General features: G+C 40.0%; 1 protein-coding gene across 4 annotated transcripts in view; it reads right to left on the minus strand.

The window, feature by feature from the left end:
• Positions 1–23,280, minus strand: part of ZNF148 (zinc finger protein 148) — a 130,460-nt gene extending 107,180 nt beyond the window's left edge. For 2 of the 4 annotated variants that reach the window (XM_030858954.2, XM_030858913.2), the window contains exon 1: positions 23,079–23,280. The gene's annotated coding sequence lies outside the window, so the exon portion shown is untranslated. Of the gene's footprint in view, positions 1–14,142; positions 14,222–22,209; positions 22,742–23,078 lie in introns of those variants that run through there. The other 2 variants (XM_030858945.3, XM_060298191.2) reach the window with 2 other exon arrangements.
• Between the last annotated feature and the right edge of the window lie 384 nt (positions 23,281–23,664).

Raw genomic sequence — 23,664 nt, forward strand, 5'->3', positions numbered from 1 at the left:
GCAACTCCCAATACCACCATATTGGGCATTAGGATTTCAACATTTACATTTTAGGAGAATTCATTCAGACCACAGCAAGGAACAAAGGAGAAATTTTTTGAAGCGTTCTCAAAAGAAGAAAAACTAAACGACTATGTCACTAGCAACCCTACCCATAAAGACTGGCTGAAGAAAATTTTCCAAACAAGAAAAAGGATAGAGCAGCTTCCCTAGTGCTGCAGTGGTTGAGAGTCTGCATGCCAATGCAGGGGACACAGGTTCAAGCCCTGGTCCAGGAAGATCCCACATGCCATGGAGCAACTAAGCCCGTGCACCGCAACTACTGAGCCCATGCGCCTAGAGCCCATGCTCCACAGCAAGAGGAGCTGCCACAATGAGAAGCCCACACACTGCAAAAAAGAGTAGCCCCGCTCGCCGCAACGAGGGAAAGCCCGCGCACAGCAATGAAGCTCAACGCAGCCAAAAATAAATAATTTTAAACATATGTGTAAAAAAGAAAAAGAATAGAAATACAAGTATACACAACAAGATATCTTTTCCATCATTAGTTTTCTAGATCATACTTACTGACAGAAACAAAAATTATACTACTACTGATACTTAAAACAATTATATTTAAAAGTCAAGAAGGTAAAAAGGTAAAAGAGAAGTAAAGTTTCCACACTTCAGTTGAATAGTAAAATACTGATACGAGGAGACTGTTATAAGTCATATATACATTAGGTAATAACTACAACAACCACTACGAAAACTATACCAAGACAGACTCAAAAACATTATAAATAAATCTTTTACAAATTATGAAAGATAGAATCCTAAAATATGTTCTAGTAATCTGCAGGAAGGCAAGAAAAGAGAAACAAATGAAAACCAGAGAAAATAAAACAAAAAACAAATAATAAAATGGCGATTTAAGTGCTAATATTTATCGATAATTACCTTAAATGCAGATGGTCTAAACAGACGAATCAAGAAAGACTGGCAGAGTATATTTTTGAAATGCCCCACTATATGCTGCTAACAAGAAATTCAGTAACGTACATCGAAAGTAAAAGAATGGAAAAGCTATGACAACTCTTTTTTTTTCAGCAGAGAAACTGTATTAACACAACCAACCAACAAGGTCAACTTGATATATATAGAATACACCACCCAACGAAAGCAGAATACATATTTCTTTTCAAGCACCCATGGAACATTCATGAAGACAGATTATATCCTGGGCCATAAAACAAGCCTCAACAAATCTAAAACAACTGAAATAATACAAGAGGTACATTATCTGACAATAATGGACTCAAACTAGAAATCAGTAACAAAGACAACAGGAAAACGTGTGAACACAAAACAGTAAAGAACACTTTTTAAAAGTCCATGGGTCAAAGAGGAAATCTCAAAGAAAAAATTTAAATATATACATAAAAATGAATGAAAATAAAAACACAGCATGTCGAAATATGTGGGATGCAGCTAAACCAGTAGTTAGAAGGAAATTTATAGCACTAAATGCTTACATTAGAAAAGAGGAGGGGCTTCCCTGGTGGTCCAGTGGTAAAGAATCTGCCTTCCAGTGCAGGGGACGTGGGTTCGATCACTGGTTGGGGAACTAAAGATCCCATACCACAGGGCAACTAAAACCTGCTCACCACAACTACTGAGCCAAACTACAGAGGCCACGCGCCCTGGAGCCTGCACGCCACAACTACAGGGTCCACGTGCCCTGGAGCCCACACACCACAACTAGAGAGAGAAAACCCACACGCCACAACTTGAGAGAACCTGCGCCACAATGAAAGATCCCACGCACCTCAACAAAGACCCCGTTTGCCACAACTAAAACCCAATGCAGCCAAAAAAAAAAAAAGTAAACAAAAATCTTAAAAAAAAGAAAAGAGGAAAGATCTCAAATCAATAACCTAATTACTTACCACAAGAAACTTTAAAAAAAAAAGCAAACTATAAACCCAAAGCAAGCAGAACAGAAACAATGAAGAGCAGAAATCAATGAAATTAAAAATAGGAAAACAGAGAAAATCAATGAAGCAAAAATTTTAAAAGCCTCAAACATGACAAATAAAAATAAAAAGAGAGAAGACACAAATCACCAATATCAAGATTTTAATAGGGATATCACTAAGATTGTACAGCACTTAAAAAGATAATAAGGGAATACTACAAAAAAATTTATACTTTTAAATTGGACATTTAGAAGAAATGGACCAATTTATCAAAATCACATTACTAAAACTAAACCAAAATGAAACCAATAATCTAAATAGTTCTATAACCATGAACTGGTTATAGAATAAATGAACTGGTCTATGAAATGAATTCTTAGTTGACAAAGGGGCAAAAATAATTCAATGGAGGAAAGACAGCCTGTTCAATAAACAGTGCTGGAACAACTGGACATCCATATGCCAAAAAAAGAGTCTAGACCTAAACCTCACAACCACATACAAAATTATCTCAAAATGGATGATGAATGTAAACATGTAACTATAGAGTTTTTAGAATAAAAAAGAAGAGATCCTTCAAGACCTAAAGAAAAGGGTTCTTGGGCTTGGCACCAAACACATGTTCCATAAAAGAAAATAAACCAAACTTTATCAAAATAAAAAACATGTGCCCTATGAAAAGATGCTCATTATCACTAATGATTAGAGAAAAGCAAATCAAAACTACAATGAGGTACCACCTCACGCTAGTCAGAATGGCCATCATTAAAAACTCTACAAATAATAAATGCTGGAGAGGGTGTGGAGAAAAGGGAACCCTCTTACACTGTTAGTGGGAAAGTAAATTGGTGCAGCCATTATAGAAAACAGCATGAAGTTTGCTCAAAAAATTAAAAATAGTTGCCATATGATCCAGCAATCCCACTCCAGGGCATATAACCAGACAGAACTATAATTTGGGGCTTCCCTGGTGGTGCAGTGGTTAAGAATCCGCCTGCCAATGCAGGGGACATGGGTTCGAGCCCTGGTCCGGGAAGATCCCACATGCTGCAGAGCAACTAAGCCTGTGTGCCACAACTACTGAGCCTGCGCTCCAGAGCCCACGAGCCACAACTCCTGAAGCCTGGACGCCTAGAGCCCATGCTCTGCAACAAAAGAAGCCACCGCAATGAGAAGCCTGCACACCACAACGAAGAGTAGCCCCTGCTCACTGCAACTAGAGAAAACCCGCACACAGCAACAAAGACCCAATGCAGCCAAAAATAAATAATTAAAATAAATTAAAAAACTATAATTTGAAAAGATTACATGCACCCCATGTTCATAGCAGCACTATTTACAAGAGCCAAGACATGGAAGCAACCTAAATGTCCATCGATAGATGAATGGATAAAGAAGATGTGATATATATACCAATGGACTACTACTCAGCCATAAAAAGAATGAAATAATGCCATTTACAGCAACACGGATGGACCTAGAGATTATCATACTAAGTGAAGTAAGTCAAAAAGAGAAAGACAAATATCATATGATATCACTTATATGTGGAATGTAAAATATTGAATACAACACAAATGAACATATCTACTAAACAGAAACAGCCCCACAGACATAAAAAACAGACTTGTGGTTGCCAAGGGGGAGTGAAAGTGGGGAAGGGATGGACTGGGAGTTTGGGATTAGCAGATGCAAACCAGTATATATAGGATGGATAAACAACAAGGTCCTACTGTCTAGCACAGGGAACTATATTCAATAACCTGTGATAAACCATAATGGAAAAGAATATGAAAAAGTATATATATATATGTATAATTGGGTCACTCTGCTATACAGCGGAAATTAACACAACACTTAAATCAACTATACTTCAATAAAATATTTTTTTAAAATGTGCCCTGTGAAAGACCTTCTTAAGAAGATGTAGCTTATCATAGCTATAGGCTGAGAGAAAATGTCTGCAAACCATATATCTGACAAAGGTCTTGTATTTAAAATATATGAAGAACTCTCAAATCTCAAAAGTTAAAAAAAAAAACATTCTGATTAAAAAATGAGCAAAAGACATGTACAGACAACAAATAAGTACACACAAAGACGTTTAATATCATTAGAGAATGCAAATTAAAACTACAGTAAGATATCACTATACACCTATCAAAACGGCTAAAATAAATAGCAATAATAACAAATGCTGGCAAGGATGCAGAAAATCTCTTACATTGCTGATGGGAATGTAATATGATACACCACACTGAAAATCAGTTTAGAAATTTCTTATAAAACTAAACATGGGGGCTTCCCTGGTGGCGCAGTGGTTGGGCGTCCGCCTGCCAATGCAGGGGACACAGGTTCAAGCCCTGGTCTGGGAAGATCCCACATGTCGCAGAGCAACTAAGCCCGTGAGCCACAACTACTGAGCCTGCGCTTCAGAGCCCATGAGCCACAACTCCTGAAGCCCACGCACCTGGAGCCCGTGCTCCGCAACAAGAGAAGCCACCACAACGAAAGGCCCGCGCACCACAACGAAGAGCAGCCCGCACTCGCCGCAACTAGAGAAAGCCTGCATGCAGCAACAAGAACCCAACGCAGCCAAAAATAAATAAATAAAATTTAAAAAAAAACAAAAACAAAAACATGGCCTCCCATTCAACCCAGGAAGCTCACTCTTGGGCATTTATCTCAGAGAACTATACATAAAATCCTGTACATGAATGTTTATAACCACTTTATTATTAATAGCAAAATACTGAATATACCAAAAGTCCTTCAACAGCTGAATGGTTAAACAAAGTATGTATTAATATACCATTATAAACCATTCTTGAAAAGACAAAACTATAGAGATGGAAAATATGTCACCAGGGGACAGGGAGGGATTTTGGGGTAGGGTACAAATATAAAGGGTAGCAAGAGGGATTTTCTTTGTGGTGATGGAATAGTTCTGTATTTTCGCTGTTGTGGTAGTTACATGAATTTATACATAGGAGAAAATCACACAGAACTATAAACACACAAATGAATTAGGATTAAAAAATGGTGAGAACTGATTAAGTTTGGCAATTCAGATAACAGTAGTGTACTAATGTCAATTTCCTAATTTTGATGTCTTATTAGAGCTTTAGAAGATGTCACTATTGGGGGGAAGCTGGGTAAAGTATACACAGGACTCTACTATTTTTGCAACTTCCTTTGTGTCTATAATTATTTCAAAATAAAGTTGTTGCTGTTTTTTTAATTATGTGAGATGGGAAATAGAGGGCAGAGATACAGATGAAACAAGACTGTCCGTTAACTGCTAACTGTTGAGGCTAGGTCACTGGTATATAGAGGTTCATAATACTATTGTATTTTTCACCTTTTTAAATTTTTCATATTAAAAGGTTAACAGAAATATAACATGCTGTATATCAAAATATTGACAGCAGCTTCTTCCAGTTAGTGATTTTACTCTTTTTGCTAATACGCATTTTAAATTTTTTCTATAAAATAAATTTCTTATATAAAACAATTTTTGAAGAAATCTTTGCTCATATAGTCTTTTGTCCTACTTGTTTTTCTCATTTTTAAAAAGTAGCACCACAGAAAAAAATTTTAAACTTAAAAAGAACTCCACTGATAGTTCTTTCTAACAATACAGCACTTAATTTGAAATACCCAATTTAAATCTAAATACCCAATTTATATTTCACCCAATTACATGTCACCTGAAAGTTCCAATATCTTTTTCTAAAATTAACCAAAAGGATCTTGATGGAATAGATTTACAATCAGCACAATAACGGACCATTATAGTGATCTTCACAAAACAGAACAGATGTCTTAAGTTCAAGACACTCTAAGACATTTTAACAATTCCAGTTGGGTTTGCATTTGCATGTTGCCTACGGTATCATAATTAACTTCCAATTGTTTTGTTTTTAAATTGTATGTGGTCTTTTTTAATTTTTCAAACTTTTTTTTACAAAAGCAGATGCTGAAAAGGTTATAATGGTTACAAAACCATGCTAAAGAATTCAACAATGTGTGAATCTGAAAAAAGTAACAATAATTTAGTGGATACTGAGATTCCCATGATGCAATTTTTAAAATTTTAGCTTGATTATTTAAATTTATCAAGCAAAAATGATAAAATACCATTTCCCTCAGTAATAATTAAAATTAATTTTAATTAAGTAAATTAAAATTAAATTATAATAGAAATAACAAAACCGGAACTCCACGTTATCTGTAGGACCTCGGGGTAAGTCACAATCTCTCTAAAACTCTGGTTTCCTTATCTACATACTGAAAGAGTTATACTTGTGTTTTGTTGTTGTTGTTGTTTTTGGTTTTGGCCACGCCACACCACTTGCCGGATACTAGTTCCCCAACCAGGGATCGAACCCGCTCCCCCGGCAGTGAAAGCACGGAGTCCTAACCACTGGACCGCCAGGAAAGAGTTATACTTGTTAATCTTCCAGCTCCAAAATCCTATGTACTGATGCTCTAAAATATACTTCCTAACCTTTTACCCATGATCATTCTAATGACAACTCTGAGAAAAGATTTATAACCGATGTGATCTAGAGATGCCAATTACATTACAAATAACTTTCACAGGCAGAATATTATTCTCCACAATTAAATCGGGGCTTCTCAACATCAACACTACTAACTCTTTGCACTGGATGATTCTTTGTTGTGGGGGTTACCATGCACATTGTAGGATGTTTAGCATCTACACACTAGATACCAACAGAATCCCCCCAGCGTGACAACCAAATATGTCTCCAGACATTGCCAAAACCACCTCTCGTGGAGAATCACTGTATTAGATTAAAAATTTCCAGAGTTCTTTGGAGATGGGAAGGAGGAAGAAGAGAAAATGTTTTCGTGACATAGGAGGAAAAGCATAAGAAAGGCTAGGAATGAACATATTGTAGCTAATGTCGTGATAATAATGAAAATAGCAGTATATAAAGCAGAGGAGAAAATTCACAGGTATTCCATCTGTACCTTTGTAAACATCTTCAATAAAGAGGGCCAAAGGTTTTTTAATCTGAAATTAACATAATTCCTCCTCTCCCTAGCTTTTGTGAGGAGGCTAAACATTCTCAAGTTACCAACTAACTTGTATTTCAGTGTATTATTCAAACACTGAAAATACCCACACGAAAAACACATCCCCCCACAGTTAAATACAATAAGCATCTATCTGTTTTAATCAAACGTAAATGTGCTACAAAATGCCATGAAAAGTAACACTGAGGAATATCCTCAAGTCCTTTATGTATTTAAATAAAGGCCAAAGACATTCAGTGTGGAGAAACTACATACATCTAAATGCTACAACAGAGATTAAACGTTCACACATTCACTTTCTGACTCTTCTAATAGTCACTATAAAATCAACTCAGCCATATTTTCCACCAAACAGACAAATACCCAGTTTCCTTAGTCTATTCTTGGATAGGTCACCAGACTGGGAATAAGAGACCCAGAGTCTATTCCCAGCTGCAAACAGACTGGTAATCTCAAGCAAATTATTCACTCAGGTTAAGGTTCTACACCCATTTCACGCTGACAATACTGAAAATCTGCCCAGAAACAAGCACCGAGAAACCCAGGACTTCCTTCTGCACCCAAAGGACAACTGCAAACATATTTTTAGATTTCTTAAATCTAAAAATCTGAATAGGATTTTATTTATAGCAACATTTAACATACTTGAAATTTCAAAACTGTGTGGTGCCTTTACCAACTGCCCTTCATAAAATTAATAAGAAACGCTGTTTTTAATCACGCCATGCCCAATTGTGTAAAACTCTATATGCAAACTACACAAATCATAATTATGTATAACAAAAAAAGCTGTTTTTAATTCAAGCTCTTGGGAAGGGCTTTAACTTTTGCATTTCCTAACTATCTAGTTTTTAGTCTACTACACAAGTAGCTCTTTCCTGGCACTGTAATCAGTGCTTCACAAAGTCTGGAGAGCCAAAGTTTGCCCTTACAGACTAATTCTGGAAAGGCCTTAGGACTGTTCTTACCACTAAACATGCAGGTTTTAGTAGCGCCAATATACGGATACAAGCGTACATTTTCTGCTCTTGATACCAAGTAAAAAAACTGTCTAGTAGACCCAAGTTACCCGTCTGACCTTTTCGCACACCATAAAACTGTAAACACAATACAGTCCAATATAAGATTTGAAAAAAACAGGGTTAGGTCGGAAAGGAGGGTGTCAATTAACGTCCGTCGGCTCCTGCTGTCAGGCAGACACTTGTTAGCCGCCGAGAAGCCACTCACAAAGTTTGCCATCTCGCTGGGGGAAGCGGCCCCGACCGCGCCGCGGGCCCCGACCCGGAAGACGGGTGTCTGGAAGGCCCCACCGCCCGCCGTGGCCCGGGCGCGCCAGCCACCCCGGCAGGAAAAACCCCAGCTTCTCGGCGCTCCTCCGCCGCCTCCCTGCACACAGGCGCACTCACGCACGCACGCGCGCGCACACACACACGTACACACAACAAAAGGAAGCCGTGCGAGCCGCGTGCGGAGGTTTGCTCGGGCGCTCATGGAAGCCCCTCCTCCCGGCCCCCATCGCGCCGCGCGGGGCCTGCTCACTTGCTGGAGCGCCCCCCGAGGGTCCGTGGGTGCACGGATTCCCGAGGCCCGCGGCCCACCGGGCCGACCCCGCCCGGCTTGGCTCTGCTCGGCCGCGCTCGCAGGCAGCTGCGGCTGCTCTGGGCCCACCACCCACTCAGCTCCGCCCGCCGCCGAGCCGAGCGCCGGCAAAATCCCGCCCGGGAGGGCCTGGGCTCCCAACCGGAGGGCTCCCTACTTGCCGGGTTTCTCAGGAAATAAAACTATTACACTTAATTATTCTTGGTAAAATTCCTCCCTACGTACCGTGGGACATGTAAGGCCCTTTCCTTACCGAACCACTATCAAAAGTAGTATCCAACAGAACACTCCTTACAATAAGAAATCTCTTTCAGTAACCTCTTCTTTAATCCTTCCTCTTCCTCTTACTTTTCTACACCTTAGTTTACTCATTTTAGTTTTCTCTTGCCTTCCTGTTTTCAACCTATGAGCCACATTTTCCCAAAAGAATAATCTTCCCTAAACCGTCTTTCCAATTTTACCCCTTTGAAATTTACTTTTCTAATAGTAACAAGCTTTCTCGTAAATCCCTTCCATTACACCTCCCACTTTATACAAAACCTCTCCACAAGTAACTTCTATCATTTTACCAGCATCTACCAAATCAATTCATAAATAACTTTCTCAAATACTGCATTTTTTGTTTGTTCCTACATTCCCTCAAAGCTAACACTCTCCAACTTAACACACAAATTTGCTCCAAATTGCCCTCAAATTTTGTGAACCTATTCCAGAGGCACCAAAGTCACTGAAAAATCTATTTCCTAAACATACCCCAATAACTTAATGATCTTTCCAAATATTCTCTACCAATTCATTTGAATCACTCGTAACAAGACTACCATACATGTCCCCAAAGACTCTAATTACAGAACCTAATCAGATTAACACATTATCTCTACCATTATATGTATCTACACATGCAGGTGTATATGTAGTGTTGACAAGTATATAGGGGCCCCTGCAAAACATCAAGTGTGTATTTCATTCTAATCCCTTATATATTGGCTCCTCTCAAATTTACAAGGTAAACTCCTTCACATCAACCAAGATTTTCAGGCATCCATCCCCCGTCTTGTGAAGTCATTTATCTATGTTAAATTAATGTATCATTTTAAAACATACTGTCTCCACTTCTACAATAATCATTCCTCACACCTTCCTTAAGATATCCATCATTAGTCTAACCCACACAATCCACTCAAATATTCAGAATATCTCCCACTCACCAAGGCCTAGCTATGTCTAAGGCAGGTCCCAGAAACAATTCTAGACTATTGGCAGATTACAGCTAAGTTGTGAACTGAACAAAGCGACATCCCTGGGCTGTCTCAGGCCTTCAAAGCTCTGGGTGGTCTCCATAGGTCCTTCATTATTAAATTTGGTGATTGACTAAATGTAGAAATAAAAGAAGAGGAAAAAAAAAAAAAGATGAATAACCCAGGGCTAGACTTTGGAACTAATTCTGAAGCAAAGCTGCAATAGGATGGAAAACCAATACTATATATTTTGTGCTTTGTCGTATTTTTCTCACTGCCACTAAATAAGCTCTCTCTCAGAAACGTGAAAGAACATCAAAAACCCTGATCTGAACAGGGAGGGTCATAAAGTATTATTTGCTCAGAGGTCGAAAGAGTTCATTTATCATGTGAAGAATACAATGCAAATACTAAGGATTTGAAGCATACAGTATTTTTCCCTTAATGGTTTAAAATGCCAGTTGCTGGGACCACAGCGAGGCACTAATGGAGAATCTCTAAAAGCAGTTAGGTAAGTACTTGAGAGTCAAGTCTTTGATAGTACAAGGGAAAAGTTGCCAGAAGACAAAGTCTGACAAAAATCAATGCTACTATGTAACTGGACAAGCAAAAGTTTCATAGCAGAGACACAAGCCAATGGATAAGAGGCCTGGTTTAGGTCTTAAACACCATCAATGGAAGATGATGAAGGTTTCAAGCCCTGAGGTGATAATGCTGAAGATTTAAAACAAAACAGGGACTTTCCTGGTGACACAGTGGTTAAGAATCCGCCTGCCAACGCAGGGGACACAGGTTCGAGCCCTGGTCTGGTAAGATCCCACATGCCATGGAGCAACTAAGCCTGTGCGCCACAACTACTGAGCCTGCACTCTAGAGCCTGTGCTCTGCAACAAGAGAAGCCACTGCAGTGAGAAGCCTACGTACCACAACGAAGAGTAGCCCCTGCTCGGCACAACTAGAGAAAGCCCGCACGCAGCGACAAAGACCCAACACAGCCAAAAATAAATAAATTAATTAAAAAGAATAAAATAAAACAAAACAAAAAAAGAAGCAATGTTTAAGTTTTAGCCATATTTTGGTTTTGGAATTGGCATGACAGCTCCTTTAGAAATGTTCAATAAATGATAAATAACTAGAAATAAGAAAGAATATTTAGAACCGTATAGCTATACAGATAATAAATGAAATGAAAAAACAGAGCAGGCCACCCTCCTAAGAACACTAAGAAATATGAGATAAAAGTCATAGCCAAAAAAAAAAGAAAAAAAACTATAGAAGCCATTTTAGATCCCTTAGGACACCTCCTTTTACCATCCACCCCATTCCTTCCACTTTTTACCTGAACCTCTTTACATATACAAATTATCACCACACAGTTTTTGCAAACAAAGCTTGATGTGGTTTTGAGGCACTCAAGTAGAGATCAAAGATCTCAATGTTTCTATCATTCATGTTATTTTTTTTAAAAATTATGCATGACATACTATCACCTTTATAATAACATCAAGGATAGCAAGGATTGTCCTTACATGCACAGAGATGGAACAGGGTCCTGGCATTGCTTCCTAGGTAACATTATGTTTTCTCCATATTTTCTCTGTTACAAGCTACTCACTGTCCTCTTCGGCTTACTCTTATTCCTATTCAGGGCAACTCCAACCTCCTCATTCATTTCTATCCATTTACTAGCTCCTATCAGCTTATCCATGTTCTATGTCAACAAACTACCCCATGTCTTTTGCCTTTCGTATTAGTACACCTCCACCTCACCATTTTTTTTCTTTCACTGTCTCATTTCTAATCCACGAATATCTCTCAGTTGAATTTATCTCGGTATACTACACATGAATGGAAATGATTTTGCAAGTATAATTTATTTATAAAAAATTTAAAGAACTGGTGAATGTAACAAATCCATCTTTTTATCTCCATCACCATTCCACAACAACAATTCAGATCACTATCATCTCTTGTCTGGATACCTCCTCATTTTATCTCAAGCTTGGCTTTTCCTGAACAATCTGCTTCTCAGGACTTAGCTATCCATTCTCCTACTCCTTCAGCTTGACAAAAGCACCAACTGCTTCTTCTTGTTCCACAAGGCCACTCCCGCTGCTCTTCTATCACTAAAAAATCTCTTTGCAGTTCACATTACTCAAACCATTCCATCTGCAACATCTACCAGGTTCCAGAATCCTTCCCACCTTCTTTCCCCAAAGACTTCAATTCTACTTTGTCCCATATTCAGCCATTATCCTCAGTGACCGAGGTGCTGAAGAACTGCACGTTGACCTTCCTAAACTCCTAAAACCTTCATCTGCACTTCAGCCACCCACACATATATACTGAAAACAGATCATCAATTGGAAGTGCTGTACCACTAGGATTGTAACTTCAGAGATCTTTTTTTTTTTTTTAACCACAACTACTTTATTTTCTAGGTCTACACCTGCTCTTCACCTCCTTCTGGCTTCATTTATCTCCCTACACAGTTTAAATCTGTCCATCAGCCATTTTAATACTGCCCTCTCCAGAATATCATGACGTCCCATTTACATTCACCATGCATCTCCCCAAAGAGAGACAACCTTCAACATCTGTTTTTTCCCCACCCACACACTAGGTGTTAAGCGCCACCAGAAACCTATGAAATCTTCTACAACTGACTTATTCTAAATACAACTCTCCATCTCATTGACTAATCCAAATCAGTTTCATATTTAAGTTCTTAAGCTCATCAAATACTTGATCTCTTCCATAAAATTCCCTCAGATCACAACTTCTCCACCTGTAATCAAATCTTCTTTATAGCTTCTAAAATGCTGTATCTTTTCATCCATCTGTTACTTCTTGCCTTCAGTTTCGGAAAAAGAGTTGTTCCTCCTTCCTAAAATAAATTTAATACAGTTCCTATAGCCGATGCTTCCATATTCTCCCAACCCACTTAGCCCTTTAACCCTATGCACTCTGGTCTCCAAATTGCTCTCTTGAAGACCAAAAAACAATTCCATGACCAAATCCTATGACCCACCACCCAAGTTCTTATCCTCTCTTTGGCAATGACACTTGAACTACCTCCTTTGATTTACATCACCGTAACACATGATTCTACTCTGGTCTCTGTAGTTGCTTCTTCTCTCTCCAGTGATTTCTAGTCCTTTTCTTAGCGCAAAGAGTGGGTATTTTTCCCAAGTTCTGTCCTGGAGCTATCTCCAATTCTCTCCCCCTCAGGGTTTCATCCCTTACCCTGTTTCTACATTTTCTATCCTCATATGGATATCTTCCCCCCCAGCTCCCCAAAATAATTTTTAAACCATCGCCTTCTGCTACAACCTAATTTATTCCTGAGAAATTAGAATATATAATTATTGCTTTTACACTAAATTCTTCAATTATTGCTTCAATTAACACCTCAATCATTAATCCAGATAATTTTACAGCCATCAGCACCCTACCAAACCCAGAATTAGTAGCTTCAATTACCGACTCTATGTACACATTCCCAAATCTCCACTGGAACTCTTTCCTCAGCCGAAGCCAATATTTTTAACTCTAGCTAGATAACTCTCCTTAGATACTTCCACTGGTGCCTCCCATACTGGGCAATGTGTCTTAAAACCAAAGTACCCATTCTTCCCCACCAAAATGGTTCTGCTAATGGATCCAATAATTTCTTTTAACGGCACCACCATTCTCACAGTCATCCAAACTAAATGTCCTGGAGTTTCCCTTAACTTTTCTTTTTCTCTTTTTCTTCACTGTTTCCCAAAAGCCCATTTGCCATCAAATCCTTCAATTCTTTCTTTGAACTATTTCTTACATCAATCCCTTTCCTTTTATTCCCACTACCACTATCCCAACTTAGATTCTCAACACTTCACACTTCTGTCATAGTCTTCTAGTTACTAGGTTCTCCTCATTGCAAAAAACAGAGAAAAAAACAAAACAGGTCACCAGATTAGTATTCTTAAACGCACTCAGAAATCATCAGTGGCTCTCCACTACATACTGAGTCAAGTTAAAACTCTTTATATTTCCAAAAAGTAGAAACTACTCAATTTTCCAACAATCATGGAATGGATAAATACATTATGGTATATTCACATAATGAACCCCACAGAGCAATGAAAAAGAATGAACTACTGCTGCACATATCATGGGTGAATTGCACAGACATATGGTGAGCACAGGAAACCAGACACAGAAGTATGATTCCACTAATATGAAATTCAAAAACGTACAAAACTACTCTGTGTGATAGAGGTCAGAATAGTAGTTACTTTTGTTTGAAGGAGAGATCACCTTGGAGGGGACACATGAGGAAACCTTCTGGGATGTTGGGAATGTTCTTTGTATTGAACTGGGTGGTGATTACATCAATGTAAACCTAAAAGAAAAAATTAACCTGTACTCTTAAGATTTGAGCATTCTTTTTTTTTGAATTTTTATTATTATTTTTTTATACAGCAGGTTCTTATTAGTTATCTATTTTATACATATTAGTGTACACCTGTCAATCCCAATCTCCCAATTCATACCACCACCACCACCACCCCACCCGCTCCGCTTTCCCCCCTTGGAGAGCATTCTATACAAGTTATTTCTCAACAAATTTTTAAAAACCAGTTTGGTCTGGATTTTTAGATGTCTACTTTACAGCTTTATTTTCTCCTCCATTCATCAACATGAACCCTAAATTACAGCTAATGTAGACCACCAATCCCTCAGCATATCCAGGATTTTTCTCATTGTCACTCATATCACTCCTTCCTCTCGGAATGCCAACCCTCATCATGCCTACTATAATCCTATTTATCCTTGAAGCTCTAAGCTACGTACCAATTCGTCCACAAAGTTGAACCTGCCATAGTACTTCTGTCACAGACATATGTGTACATATTTTTGTCCCTGGATAAGCTCCTGAAGAATAGGAACATGTTTATGTCATATATAAATGTGTATCCTTCACACTGCCTACCACAGAACCTTGCACACAGTAAGTATACAAAAATATTTCCTGAATTAATAAATCCTGGCAGACCACCAAAAGCACCCTCCAATCTAAACCCTCCTTCTCAAACCTATCTATCGCTGTCTTCACTCACAATGCATTCCTCACCCTACATATTTAATCATTCAGCAAACAACTGAGGACCCACTACATGCGAGAAACTGTAACTATCTATTCTAATCTACCCTACCAAACTACCCAAAGATGTAACCCAATTTCAGTTGCTGCCTTTTGACTCTTTCCCCAGCTCTAATTTTCTAGTCATCTTCCCCTCCTCTCTCCGTCCAGTCACATCCCACCCCCTCATTTCTAATCCTCCTGCTATCAAACTAATTCAAGCCCTTCTTAGTTTCTCCTGTAGCCTCCTAACTGGGCTTCTCACCTGCAAATACTCTACCACCACACTGCCCGCAATCTATCCTGTATGGTATAGCTATCGTCAGATTAAGGTATCTAATATACAGTCCTTGATTCAATTCTCTACTCAAAAAAAGTTCAGTAGCTCTACGCATGCTTTAAATCCTAGACTAACATATTTTAATCCTCACAGCAACCCTTGCCAGAAGGTATAATGATTATCAATTTCCTGATGAGAAAACTGAGGCTCAGGAAGGAAGTAATTCTCTCCATAATCATAGTGGAGGTAAACAGAAGGGACAAAACTAAAACCCAGCTTGTTTGCTTACCAAGCACAACACTATGTCACATCAAATACAAACTACTCAGCTTAGCTTTCAAGGCCATCCATTTTCAACCCAACCCCAACTGACCTTCCTATTTTATATCAAAGTATGCCCTATTCATGAACTGTGTTCCAAACTACAGGTTATGATCAATTATTTAGTTCATCGTGAAATCAGTTTAATGAGTGACAGCCATCTTTTATTTTTTTCTTTTTAGCCAAACAGAATAATAGAAAACATAGAGTGCATCCAACATGGTAAGGACAGTTATTGTTATTGAAACCTTTTGTTTTATACATATACACAAACATTCATACATGCCTATGTTAGGTCAAGATATGACATGTTTTCCTTACTGTGGATCATAGTAAAAAAATTAAAATCAAAAAAAAAAAATTAAAACCAACTCACTATTCCTCACATCTCCTTGGCTTCTCGCCTCCATGCTTTTGCTTTTGCTAATCCCTTGGGTTGGAATGCTTTCTAATAATTTCTGCCAGTCAGAATCCTGTCCATCCCTTCAAAGACTAGCTAAAATGCCACTTCCATGCTACTAAATGCAGTCCCAGGTTTTCCCCTAATCAAATGTTTTTTCCCACCTTTTAACTTAAGTAACATTATTTTTCTCATAATACATTTGTGATCATAGTGTAGTTATTTGTGCTCAAGTCCAGCCCCTCTATTAGAATATAAATCCCAAAGGATGTATCTCTGATTGCATCTAACAGTGCTTGTGCATATAACAAATGTGCATTACCTGTTGACTAAAAAAACTCATCCTATTATTTTCTGAAACCTCAGTTATAAATCAAAATCATAAATAATTTCCACTACATTCCAAACTTCTGCAACTCTCATCCTCAAACAGTCTTACCATCTTCCTCCCAAAATTAGCCATTTCCAATAATCCTCTACCTTCAATCTTCCCTTGCTTTCCTCTAACCATAACCTGTCATATATCAATAACCTTTTTCTTCTTTCAGAAACATACATTCCATCAAATAACACCTTTCCTTCTCCAATGCTTATCTTCCACTTTATTCTTAGTTCTCTAACATCCATAATGATAGGTCTTATACTCTTTAAACAGATATTTCTTTCATTTTCTCTTCAACTAGACTTCAGTTATTTCAATTCATTTATGGTATACATATTTTTGTCAGCCCCATTAAACCCTTTGTAGAAAAAGGCAGGTTATGAATAAATAAACTGAAACAAACAAAACATATAGATAATTTAGATAAATTACCTCAGACACTTTCTCATTCATTCATTTACTTATACAACAAGCATGTGTCTACTGGACACATGTCCTCAATTCTCTTGTCTATTCTATCCTGTAATTCAGAAAGCAACTTTGAGAAAAGCATGCAGGAAACAGAGCCGAGTTGACTCATACTCTTCACTCACAGAGACCAAGTCATTTGTGGGGTACAGGCTCAAAAAAGGAAAAACTACAAGTTATACTAGACATAGATGGAAACAGAGCTGCTCCCCGCCACCAGTTGTTTCGGGCGGCTCAAAATCTACCCAGCAAAGGTGAATTTGAAAAGGAACCAACCAGTAGGAGTAGCTAAAATGAAATAGGCAGAAAGCCTTCAGACAAAAATAGATCCAGACTCTAGGTTCATTCTAGGGCTGCAAGAGAAATTTGGAGCAATTTAGTTCCTCTCCTGAGATCCCTAAGAAATCCTTTCAAATATCCAGCTAAAGTACGGTACACTTAAATCCTTTCCCCAAACCTTAGCCAATACTCATTTCTCCATTCTCTGAACTCCTATAGCACCTACCGTCTGTAAAACTCATGTGGGAACTTAATCATAAACTACCTTGTTCACAGTAATGAACTGTTAACAGAGCCAGAATTTATTTACGTATTAAAATCAGTGTGGTCCTCTTTAAAGTAGTTACCTTGGGAGGCTACCACTTATTTATTCACTCCATCTATCCAACCATCTGATGCATTTAACCAAAATTCATCTAGTACCTAACTAACTACATGTGAAGCTATTGCCACTGTTCAAAATATTTCCAAATTCCTCTTTGGGAGTACTTTCCAAAGTTAGTTAATAAGTCAATCAAGAAAATAATCCTGGGCTTCCCTGGTGGCACAGTGGTTGAGAATCCGCCTGCCAATGCAGAGGACATGGGTTCAAGCCCTGGTCCGGGAAGATCCCACGTGCCGCGGAGCAACTGAGCCGGCACGCCACAACTACTGAGCCTGCGCTCTAGAGCCTGTGTGCCACAACTACTGAGCCTGTGCTCTAGAGCATGTGTGCCACAACTACTGAGCCTGCACTCTAGAGCCTGTGAGCCACAACTACTGAAGCCTGCGCACCTAGAGCCCGTACTCTGCAATAAGAGAAGCCACTGCAGTGAGAAGCCTGTGCACCGCGACGAAGAGCAGCCCCCGCTCGCCACAACTAGAGAAAGCCTGCACGCAGCAACGAAGACCCAATGCAGCCAAAAATAAATAAATAAATAAATAAATAAAAATCGTCCCCATTTCTGTGACTAACTAAATTTAAACCAAAACTATTCTTTATTCATGTTACTTGATACTGACAGATCTTCAACATTTCTAAAAATCAAATCTTTCAAACTAAAAAGATTTGTCACCAATGAGACCATTCAGAATAACACTATGCCTTGCATTACTTGTAACTGTGCCATCCTAGAGGGATTATGAACTCCTAGAGAATAGGGACCATGTTTTACTCACCTTTATAGACTCCCTCCCCTCAAGAGCACACAATAGGAACTCAATATATAAGTAAACTGTATATAATATGCTAGACGATAAATCAGAAAAGGTGTTCGAAAAATGTTTTGAACACTAGTACTGAAAGTGACTACCAAAATACAAAAATCCTCATTTGGAGGTACTGTATACTTTTGATACTTGTTTTAAAAAATCAATTTTCTGAAAGAACTGAGGATTGTGGGAGAGAATGGAGGATTGTGGGAGAGATGGGAGGAATGTGGGAGAGAAACAATTGTAGGAGGGAAAGAACTGGAATATAATAGGGAATTTGGAGAAAGAATGGGTAATTTTGTAAAAGAAGGGGTAATTTTGTGAAAGAAGGGGTAATTGTGATAGGGTGGCAAGAAAGGGAATTTTGGGATACATGCGGAATTGTAAGAGATGCAGATTCTGGGAGGAAAAAGAATAGTGGAAGGGACAGGGAATTTTAGGAAAGAATGGAGAATTATGGGGAAAACGCAGACTGTGGGAGAGCCAGGGAACTGTGGGAAAAAAGAAAAAAATCGAATTTCTGAAATCTTACACTGTTATAGAATTACTTCACAAATGTCTTCCCTAAAAGAATAAAAATACCATAAGTTCCTTGAGGGAAGAAACTTCATCTGACACTTTATTATTTTAAAAACAAATTAAATCAGACAGATTCTTAAAACAGCTAAAGATCTCTAAACAGTCATTTAGGCCTAAGGTAAGAAAATCCAAATTAAACCAGCCCCCAGCTCCAGACCAGATTTACTCAGATTAAACTAGCCTCAGATTAGAAGAGAACCTTTGGTCCCACCCATTAGGTGTTTCTGCAGGATAGTTCCAGTTCCATTCTAATCCATTCTGCCTTCCCTTATATCTAAAGGCCTTCCCCAGTCAGATATCCCTTTGTCCTTCACTATCTCACACACACACACACACACACACACACACAATTTTGTCTGCAATACCTCCATAGTGCTCAGCAATTTCACACAGTCCCACCACCATCAGTAATGGTGAACACTACTTTCTATCAAGCATTCAACAAGTACTTACTAAGCACTTAAGAATCAAGCTGGGACTTCCCCGGTGGCGCAAGAATCCGCCTGCCAATGCAGGGGACTCGGGTTCGATCTCTGGTCCAGGAAGATCCCACATGCCACGGAGCAACTAAGCCCATGCACCACAACTACTGAGCCCATGTGCCACAACTACTGAAGCCCATGAGCCTAGAGCCCACGCTCCGCAACAAGAGGAGCCATCACCATGAGAGAGGCTGAGCACCACAAGGAAGAGTAGCCCCCGCTCGCCACAACTACAGAAAGCCCACACGCAGCAACAAAGACCCAACACAGCCAAAAATTAATTAATTAATTAATTAATTGGGAAAAAAAACAAGCTGTTGTGAGTTTCCCCAGAGATTAAGGAAAGTCTCAGCTCTAGAGCAGGTTACAATCTAGCTACCTTTGTAAAACAAAGAGAAATAATTCTCATAAACTAATATAAGATTTAGCACTGTATAATCAACATGTGAATGCTGTTCTTATTCAAAGTAAGGAAGATTCTCAAGAGGTGGGGTTACTTAAACAAGACTCTTGAAAAGAGGAGCAACATCTTTCTTTCTATACTCCCAATATCTGTCACCCTGACTCAGGGACGTTGTACCTCATACCAAATTTCAAAAACCAATATTTTATGAATCTATCATAATACATGAGCAGCATGCTCTTTTCCACCATATTCCCAACTTATTAGTGACTAAAATATGCTAATTTCCTTAAAGACTGCCACAAATCTGTCTCACCACTGTAAAAATCTCCTTCACAGTCAACCATATCCAAATGTCCTCAGAATTCTTTACCTTTTCTTCAGCCTCCCACAAAATTATCACCATCTCCATCATACCCTGTCCCTCATCCTTCTCTCCCTCTTATCAAATTTCCCCATCCCTCCCTCTCTCCTCCACAAAGAAGAAACACATATTCATACCAATCCATTCCTTCCTTAACATAAGAATTGCCACAGAAGCCTGGAAAGAACAATCAAGGATCATTTTAATCCAATCCCAGACTCCCCACACTAAAACTCTCCTGAAGACTGTCAAAGAATTCTGCAGTTGACCTGGTAACTACTTCCAAGATGAACAACTATCACTGCCAAGCAACTTCTCCTCATCTCTAACCAGCAACACTTAACGCTGCAAAGATGCTATTTCCTACAACCTAGTCTTTCCTAAAGGTCCATCCATCAAACTTCCCTTAATCATATCACCCAGTTTTTCCACTCTAATTTTAAATGTTTTTCTTTAAGAATATTAAAGATATAAAGACATCAAATTAAAAAGCTAAAATAGTAACTATCAAAGTTTGAATAGGAGAAAAGGTATAATGACAGTGACACAAATCCTTTCCACTCATAGTAAGAAGTCTCTTGACTCCTCTTTTAACATCATTTTGATCAATCAAGAAATAAGAGTACATGCATATTACTTGGAGACCTAGAGAAAAGCATGATAAGAATTATAAAAATTAATGATTAAAAGTAGTCTCTGGAAAGTAGGACTGCAATGGACAGGTGAGACAGGGGTTATTGCTTTTCATTATAAGCTCCCTCAGGACAATTTTTTAAATTATGTATATGTATCATTTCATATAATTTAAAGGAGAGAAAAATAATGATATACTTTATTTAAATCCATTAAACTTACAAAAATTAAAAGAACTGATAATATACAGTGCCAAAGAGGGGGAGGAAAACAGACCTCTTCATACTATGATGACAATAAAAATGGGTACATGCTACTATGTAATATATTGAAGCCCTTAAAAAGAACGAATAACTCCAAATGTACTGACATGGAAAGTTTTCCAAATCTTTTAAAAATAATCCTGGATTATTTCTATAAGAAAAATTTTAATAAAAGCCCCTATCTACTCAAATGCTAAATTATTCTCCTTTAGAGTTATTTGCTGAAAGAATGAATGATTGAATTTTCCCATCCCTCCCCCAAATTTCTGTCTTTGCCTTTAATCCCTCCACCCTCTATATCCATAAAAGGGTTTTTCATACTACCCTCTCTTCAGTTTAATTAATTAACATAACAACGTAATGTGTATATAGTCTTTCTTAATAATATAAAAGGTGACTAATTTTCAGATACATTTTAAGGGTATGGTTCTAGCCCAGAGTTCCCCCTTCAAAATCCAGTCTGGTGTGAGCTCAGCAAATCCAACAGCCTGGGTACATTTCCTGATAGGGAAATGCTAGTACTCCCTCCAACCTGGCTCTAGAATCATCCAGTCTCTTCAGGTTCTCCTAGACCTCAAAACAACCAGTCCTGACCTCCTTGCAACTTAAGACCAAAACAGATATCCTAATCCTCCATTCTGCAGGCCCACACTTTGTAGGCTGATGTATTTTCTTCAATACCACCATGCCTCAGCGAGAGTATCCATTCAGGAATAGCGAATGGCAAAAGATCTCCCACCAGCCCCAGGGTTATGGAACCAATCCAGTCAGACTAACCTGAGCTACAAATCGAGTCTCCAAAGAAGGGCCACCAAGCATGGATTCTCCCCACCATTAATTATAACCCTGTGTACTGCAACCCAAGCTGCATAATATGGCAACAGTTCTCTTGGACCAGATAAGCTGGGCAGTGAAGAAAACCGCCAAGTCAAGTAATTTCCATTCCAGCATCTGCCAGCATAGAGTTCACCCAGCCTCTGGTAAGTGATAATATTTCAAAATTGCTAAAATCTAAACTCCATGGCCTAGAGAATCCCTGTAGGTCAGGCATTTTCTTAAGGTCTGCTTTAGAGATTCTCATATTCACTCGTGCAGGTCTAAAATGTCTCAGACCAAACGACAGCCTAAGGTCTAATTATCAGTGACCCCAACCACTGCCGGTACCCGCACTTACCGAATGTCATCTACAGAAGAGCCCAAACAGGTTCGGAACTAGGCCATCCTGGCCCATCTGGAATAACTCTTTAGTCCTTGGGCCAACACTTATTAATTCTGCTACATCTGTCTATTCTATCATGCATTCTCTTCATATTCTCCAGTATTTAGCACTCCCTCTTGCTTCAAACCTACCCTTTCTATTCAGGGAAACTCCTTATATCCCTTCTTTTCTTTCCTTAGAAACGCTTCAGTTCTTTCCACAACGAAATACCTAATGTATCTGCACAATGAACACCCCCCCAGAATCCTCAAGACTCCTCCACAGCCACCCCCTGCATTCCTCCACCTACCCGGCATCTTTCCCTCCGGCCTCTCTCCTAGTGCACGCTCCCACTACGTTTCCTGCAAGGATTCTCTTTTCTCCAACCCCTGCCCTTCCCTTCTCCCAAAGAACACATTCAGGCAGCAACAGTGACTGAGGCCTGCGGTGCATAAAGCACTGCACCAGGCACGGTGATCAGAGACCTGGTGTCTTCCTAAGCTTTTCACACCCACACCCAGCACCCTCTGGCCACCCTGTGCAACCATCCCACCTCCTTCCCTACCTCTGACACCCCCCTCAGGCCTCGGAAGCCGCCTTCTCGCTTCAGCCACCCCCGTCATTATCCTTTCTCAACCCCCCAACCCACCATCCGCGCCCTGCTTCCTCCCGTCCCCCAGCCAGCTCCTGCGTTTCCCTCGGCCTCGGCCGGTCCCCTGGCCACCCTCGGCCTCGCCACGGCCCGCTCCCCCCGGGTCAGGCCGTTACCGCCGCGCGCTCCCCCCGCCCGCCGCCCCCTCCCCCTCCCTCCCCCGGGCCCGGGCCTGCCAGGCCGAGCGCTTTACCGCGGGCGGGTGCCGAGTCGCGCGGTCACCGACTGCAGGCGGCGGCAGCTTCAACCTTTCTAGGGGCCTTAAGAGGAGGGGAAGGGGGGAGGGGGGAGAACTTTTGCTGTGGCAGCTTCGGCAACAGCTCCCACCCCTGCGCCTTTCTCCTCTTCCTCCCCCTCCTCCTCCTCCTCTTCCTCCTTCTCTTCCTCCTCCCAGAGCAGTAGAGACGCAGACATGCCGCGGCTAGAGCGCCGCCGCGGTCGCCGCCACTGCCGCCGCGGTGCATTGTGGGAAGCCCCGCACAAGGGGAAGCGCTCGGCGGCGCCTACTCTCCATGGGCCGGCGACCAGGCTGGGAAGACCCAGCGTGGCTTCGATTCCGGCGCCTGCGTGTCAACAGCCCAGTGTGGCCGGGGAAGCTGGCCCTAAGCCGCGGGGTCCCTTCGGGCTGGGGCTGGGAGGAAAGCAATTTGAAAAAGACCAGAACTGAGGAAATGTCTATGAGACGGGGGTCCGCCTTCAGCTTTAATCAGTGCTTATCGCTCTGAGAAGTGGAGGACTCGGTGGCCGGGTGCATTTCAGGCTCGGGGCAAAGGAAGGGG

This window comes from Globicephala melas, chromosome 4, assembly GCF_963455315.2.
Source record: "Globicephala melas chromosome 4, mGloMel1.2, whole genome shotgun sequence".
NCBI classification, from domain to species: Eukaryota; Metazoa; Chordata; class Mammalia; order Artiodactyla; family Delphinidae; genus Globicephala; species Globicephala melas.